At 37.5% G+C, this 6,621-nt stretch overlaps 2 pseudogenes; both read right to left on the minus strand.

Annotated features, from left to right (window-relative positions):
• Window positions 1–231: 231 nt before the first annotated feature.
• On the minus strand, window positions 232–1,391 carry LOC143411673 (serine/threonine-protein kinase Nek7 pseudogene; annotated as a pseudogene).
• Window positions 1,392–3,070: 1,679 nt separating this feature from the next.
• Window positions 3,071–6,376, minus strand: LOC143411434 (thyroid receptor-interacting protein 11 pseudogene; annotated as a pseudogene).
• Between the last annotated feature and the right edge of the window lie 245 nt (window positions 6,377–6,621).

The raw sequence follows: 6,621 nt of genomic DNA on the forward strand, positions 1-6,621 counted from the left end.
GCATTGTAGCTGTCAGATGTGTAATTCTAAGAACTAAGACATATACTTCAAATGTTAAAAATCACAAAAGTTCACAATGTTGTTCATTTCAAATCCATAAATCACTAAAAAGCAAAAGTCAAATATTCAGATACTTTTGATCAGGTTTCACACCCCTCCTCATGTGCGCCAAGTGCTCTTCCAATATTTGGCACTCAATCTATCGGCAGAAAACGCCATAATTCTAAAAGCCTTTAGGTATGGGGGGGAAAAACTCACTTGCTTTCCTAACATGCATTTTCATAATCCTGAAGACATTCTGAGTTTCCATAAAGGTGATTTTGACTGGTACAAAATGAAGCTTACATGAAAACTGGTTAAGGATTCAAAGCACATTAGCTCTGAAAATACTAATCTTAATATCCAGACAAAAAGGGGAGAGGTATGATTTGCACAAAAATACTTTAAATATTTTCTTCATATTCTTCATGATCTTATGCGTGTTTAGCTGCTTGCAGTGCATGTGTGCATCCTCTTGGCCACATCATAGACATAGGTGATATCTGGTCGCTTCTCTGGATCCGGGTTGATACACATATTGACTAACTGTCGTAGGTCCTCTGAATAGTGATCTGAAGGAAGAGGTGGGTAGTCACACTGTTCTATCTTCTTACACAGTGAGTACAGATTCATTTTGTCACCATAGAAAGGACTCTGTAGGGCAGCCATCTCATATAGTAGACAGCCAAGAGACCAGATGTCAGATTTGAAGTTGTATCCATTTTCATGTATTCTCTCAGGAGACATATAATAAGGTGTGCCCACTAAAGAATGTGCAGCTGTGGTTTTTGAGCTGAAAAACCGACCAAGCCCAAGATCTCCAAGTTTTACCACGCCAGTGGCTGTAATGAACACATTAGCTGGTTTTATATCTCTATGCATGACTCTTCGAGAATGCATGTGTTCCAATGCACTGCACAGCTGAACAAAGTACTTCCATACGGTTCTCTCAGGAATTAGCCTCTTCTGTTTCTTAAAATGCTTTATCATTCTGGATAGATCACCAGCATCTGCTAATTCCAAAACTATGTTTAGTTCATTATCTTCAATGAATGATGCATAATATTTAATTACATTTGGATGGTTGAGTTGCTTAAGGAGATCGATTTCTTTGATGCAATCAGCACGTGCTTTGGCATCCATTAAATCAAATATCTGTATTTTTTTTAAAGCTACTGCCACTCCATCCAACAGATAGGCTGCTCTATACACTTCACTAAATTGTCCACGACCAATCTTCTTTTCTATTGAAAGTTGGCTAATGTATTATAGCCCATATCCGGTCTTAAGGCCTTCTGTGGTTGAAACTGAGGAACAGGTGGCCCTTGCATTCCTTGTGATTGCTCATCCATTGTCTGAAGCAATAGGAATTTCAGAACTCAGGAAGTTGAGTTTTCCATTCTCCTGCCCTCGAGGGACACCCAGTGAGCCCGGGGCTCTGCTGGGCACCTCGGTGGAGAGGCCTGCTGGGCCAGGGGCTGAGGCTGTGAGGGCAGGAGCCTATAGGCCACCTCCCGCCGCGCCGCCCCCAGGGTCACTGCAGGCTCAGGAACCCACCCTGCACCATGATTTTATTTCTAAGGAAAAATGTGATGTAGCTTTATAGCATTGTTGAGAGGAACATAAATGTAACAAATTAAAAATATACTTTACAGGGAATATCATGAAATATAGCAAGAAAATTTTGGTTTATAATTAACCCATGTTTCTGAAAATATAGAGTCACATTTTAATTAAAAAAATGGATTTTAAATAATGGGTTCTAGGAACTGCAGTTGTAGCAATACTTTGATTTATTATCATGTGTAAAAAAACCAAAAGTTGAAACAGAGAAAATTTTTAAAAAAGAAAGAAAAGATGATATATATTTCGAGCTACCAGGTATTTTATCTATCTTTTTGATTTTTCTAAATTAAGAAAAAAGATAAATCAAAAGTTACCAGCCCAAGCTAGGTGAAATCGGAGAAGAGAAAAAGCAGATCATACAACAAATAACTTTCTGACACCTGGAGCTTCCAAAACCACTAAGAACACTTTCATTAAAATTAATTGTATGAAGATTAATATTAAATTATGTAATGAATATTAATTAATCAGATTTATATTAAATTTTATTTAAATTCATTTCTTTACATTTTATTAAATTAATTTAAATAAAATTTAATAAATTTTTAAATATAAATTATGTTGTAATTTAATATAAATTAATTTTATTAAATTAAAAAGCAATACAAATAAAATTTTAAGTGCTACATCAAAAAAAATAAAGTTAAAATAAATGTAATAAAACTATCATAAAATTAATTATTAAAATAAATTTAAATTAAAGGTAATAATATTAATTTATATTTAATTATAATATAATTTATATTTAAAAATGTGTTTCATACTAAATTAATTTTAATAAAAATGTTCTTAATGGTTCTAGAAACTACGGGTGTCAGAGAAGCAATTGCCACATAATCTGCTTTCTCTCCTCTCCGACTTTCACCCAGCTCAAGCTGGAAACTCTTGATTCATCTTTTATCTTAATTTACAAAAATAAAAAGATTAATTTTAAATCCTTTTTTTGATAACCCAGAGAAGCGTTTAGATAAACAGTCCAGATTTTAATGATACATTCTTACAAATTAACTTTTCCATTGGAAATGATTGATGTATTAAGACTTTTGGTTTGACTCACATTTAACGTGTAGAAATCATTTTCCTTATGGCCATATTTAACACCTAGAAAATTGAATTTAACCTGAAGTGACTTTGTAGCCAATTGAAATAGTGAAATGGATCGGTTTTGATTAAAGAATTTTGATAAAGAGAATCTTAGAATTGAACCACTAAATTTCATATCTGGGCCCTCCAAGTGTAATTTTGTTTTAGTAGTTGGACAATGTTGAACAAAAAGTCCTGATAAAGAACTATTAAGCCTAGTTTGCTCCTCTGGTCTCAAGGGTATGTTGGGGACACTTTTGAATCTTCCCATTCAAAATGGCTATATTTAACACCTAGAAAATTGAATTTAACAATTGAATAGTTAAATGTATACTACCAAATAATCCTTGTTCTCTTTCCATAATGAAGTCTGGAGTTGCTGCTGGAGGTCAAGGACATCCTAGGTGTATGAAACTGGAGACATTCTAGCACAAAGAGCTCCTCTCTCCACGTCTTTCTGCTGGATAATTTGAGTGAGTTTCTCAACCTCATATTTACACAGCTGATTGAACTGTTTGGTTAAAGATACATTCTTTGAATTACAAAGTTGAATCTCAAGGATTCGTCCTTTGATTCTTTTCACAAAGTTTTCCATTTTGGCTTTACATATGGCATGGTTTTCACTCCCATTTTCTATATTAAGGCTTTTCACTTTTGTTTCTGGAAAACTATCAGCATTCTCTGTTTGAATGTCCTGTGTCTCTTCATGCCCCTGGGCTTTTATTTGTTCGATGGTTTTCTGCAAATTCTTAATTTCCTTGTCTTTTTTAAAAAACAATTGGGTATGTGCAGCCTTCATCTGCTCATACTGGTATTTGAATTTATCTGTTTCCTCCTTCTGCTCCTGTAGAGACTGAAGTAGTTGCTTTTGACTCTGGTTTTGATCTTCAATGACCTTTTGATGATGTGTAATTTCCTCTTCCAGACGATTCTTGATGACATTCAGTTGAGATACCTCAGATTCTAGTTCTGTGATACTACCAAGGGTTTGAGGCTCAGCCACAGCTCCAACTTGATTCCGCTGTTCCCTAAGTCTTTCCAATTCTTCTTGCAGATGTCTGTTTTCTTCTTTCGTGGAGCTATGACTTCGGTCTTTTGCCTCTATGGTCTGCCTTAAAGTTTCATTTTGTTTTAAGGCCTGAGAACACTTATCTAAATCCTTTTGCAGTTCTGAACTTTCTTGTTTGAGTTGGCCAATAAAAACTTCTTTCTCATTTATAAGTTGCATCAATTGCTTCTGTTCTTCTAAACAAGATGCCAATATTTCCTTAGTTTCTTTTAGATCAGTAGCCATTTGCTCAATATTCTTTTTGAGTCCTGCTATTTCAAAGTCTTTCTCTTGACTGAGTTGCACTACATGCTCCTGTTCCAGCTGTAAGGCAGAGGTATTCCAATTACATACATTTGAGAGTTCCTGAATAGTCTGCCTGTAATTGTTTGCCTCTTCCAACAGTCTCTTTTTGGCCTGACACAGTTCTGCTTGTATCTGTTCTTTCTCTCTTTTCAGCGTCTCCATAATAGTGTCTTTTTCTAGAGAAATTTGGTTGTTACCAGCAATAGATTCTTCCAACTGATGCCTTACATCTTCATATGCTGAAATCAACTTGTCATTTTCCATTTTCAGATCAAAAGCAACTTTCTTTAAATTTTCATTGAGCTGTTCTACTTCTGCAAGATTTTGCTTCAAGTTTGTAATTTCGACTTCCCCTTCTTTAAGCAAGTCATCCTTAAAATTAGAGTCTTCATTAACAGCATGTCTTAACTGGTTCTGAACTCTACACAGTTCCTCTTCCTTTTGGCTAATGTACTCCTTAAGTTCCAGGTTTTCCTGCTGGATGTTTAAACTACTTTTTTGTGAACGACGTAGCTGACCTACTAAATCTTTGACTTTAACTTCAAGCTTCTGCTTGGTTAAATGCAAACCACAGAGGCTCAGTGCACTCTCAGTTAACTTGTCTTTCTGTACATGCAACGCTTTAGTTATCTCCATTTTATCCTCCTCAAGTCGATGAACTCTCTTTTTCTCATCATTCAGATCTTGTTTCAACTTCTTGATTAGACCATCTCCTTCATTTTGCTGTTTTGATAGCTCATCTATTATCCAATTCATGTGCTTTGTGGTTTCCCGGTGTTCACTGTACAGATATTCTAACTGAGCTATCAGCATTTCCTTTTCGTTAATGCTCTCATACAGCTCTTGCTCCTTAGCCTCCAAGTTCAGTGTTAAGTCATGTATTTGTACATTCAAATTCATGTCTGTTGAAGCCGCACTTTTAATGACTTCATATTCCCAGCTCAGTTTGCAAAGTGATATCTGAAGTTCTTCCTTTTCTTGACTCAATAATGACTTCTCTTTTTCTAAAACTTGGACATGCATTTGAAGTTTCAGATTGTCTTCAGCAAGGCTGGTATCCTGTCTTAAACTACTCAGTCTCATTCTTTCAGCATCAGACAGGGCTTGCTGGAGTCTGAACACTTCTCCCACTGATGAACTCTGCGGAGAAATTGTTCCCTTTTCTGCAGCAGGATCACTCTGCTCCATCAGAGAAGGCTGCAATTTACTACATTCCACTTTCAGGGTTTCACACTCTTCAATTATCTGTCTCTTTTCCACACTGAGCCGCTCCTTTTCTCTCTTCAGCACATCTCTGTCGTGTTCTGCAGAAGATAATTTTTTCTTTATGACTTTGATTGTATCCTCAAGTTCTTTGATTCTTCTTGTGGACTCTAGTTTTTCAGTTTGTAGAACCTGAATAGTGTTTTGCATCTCCCAGACTTGAGACTCATCAGTGACACTAACTCCTGAGTCACCTTGATGTAACAGCTTTTCCAGTTCTGCGATCCGTCCTTCATAGTCATTTGACTCCTGTTGATGCTGGTGATTTAACTCTGCCAGTTTCTGTTGATGTGCATTCTGCAAAACGGACATTTCATGTTGGTGATGATCCATGTCCTGGTTTCGGTTTTGTTCCAGGACCTTAATTGTATGGTGTAGTTTGCTGATTTCACTTTGATCTGAATCATTTGTTCCTTGTGCCTGCGTGTTACGCCTCCAATGGCCAACTTCACATTCAAGTCTTGAAACTTCATTTTTCAAACTGTTTATTTCCTGTTGTGATGAAATTATGTCACTAAAGTCCTTGGCATCATCACAAAAAGGCGACAAATGATGGCTGAATCCATAACCAAATGAACAAGGTGCGCTGGTTGCTGGTACACCACCCGCTCCTGAAGGTACTGATTGAGCAGCTGACTGCAGGCTCAACACCTGCTCCTGTAGTGCCATCTGGCTTGCTTGAAGATGGCTGATGTCTACCTCTTTCTGTTGCAGCTGATTTGGGTAACTTGTAGATTGAAGGTTTATCTGAAGCTGTGATGCTTCATCCTTTTTTTCCAGATCAGTACAATACTTTTTAAGTCTTGTATTCTCTGATCTCAACCTTGATTCTGTGGTTTCAATTTTTTTTCTTCGACAACAAAGTGAACTGTCTTCCACAGCTTTGGAGACCTCCACAGGCCTATCTATGATGCAGTTGGAGACTTGGCCAGTGGGGGAAGCCAAGCTGTCTCCCACCTGACCCAAGGACTGGCCCAAGCCGAAGCCTAGACCTCTAAACCATGAAAACATTGCTAGAGCTTCAGAGAGCCCTCAGCTCTGCTCTAAAAACCGCTCTATGACCACCCACCTTCCAGCTGAATGTCCTGGAGCGTTGCAGGGATCAATTATGACCAAAGCATTCAGAATTCCGGGGAGTGCAGGGTTCCTGTCACCTTGCACTCTGCCTTAAAGGTAGAGGCCTGTCCTGGACTCTAACTAGAGACTTGCCACCAGGGGCTCAGTCACCCCCGCGGGGCCTCTGCTCCCTCCCTGGA

This window comes from Callospermophilus lateralis, chromosome 12 (genome assembly GCF_048772815.1).
Source record: "Callospermophilus lateralis isolate mCalLat2 chromosome 12, mCalLat2.hap1, whole genome shotgun sequence".
NCBI classification, from domain to species: domain Eukaryota; kingdom Metazoa; phylum Chordata; class Mammalia; order Rodentia; family Sciuridae; genus Callospermophilus; species Callospermophilus lateralis.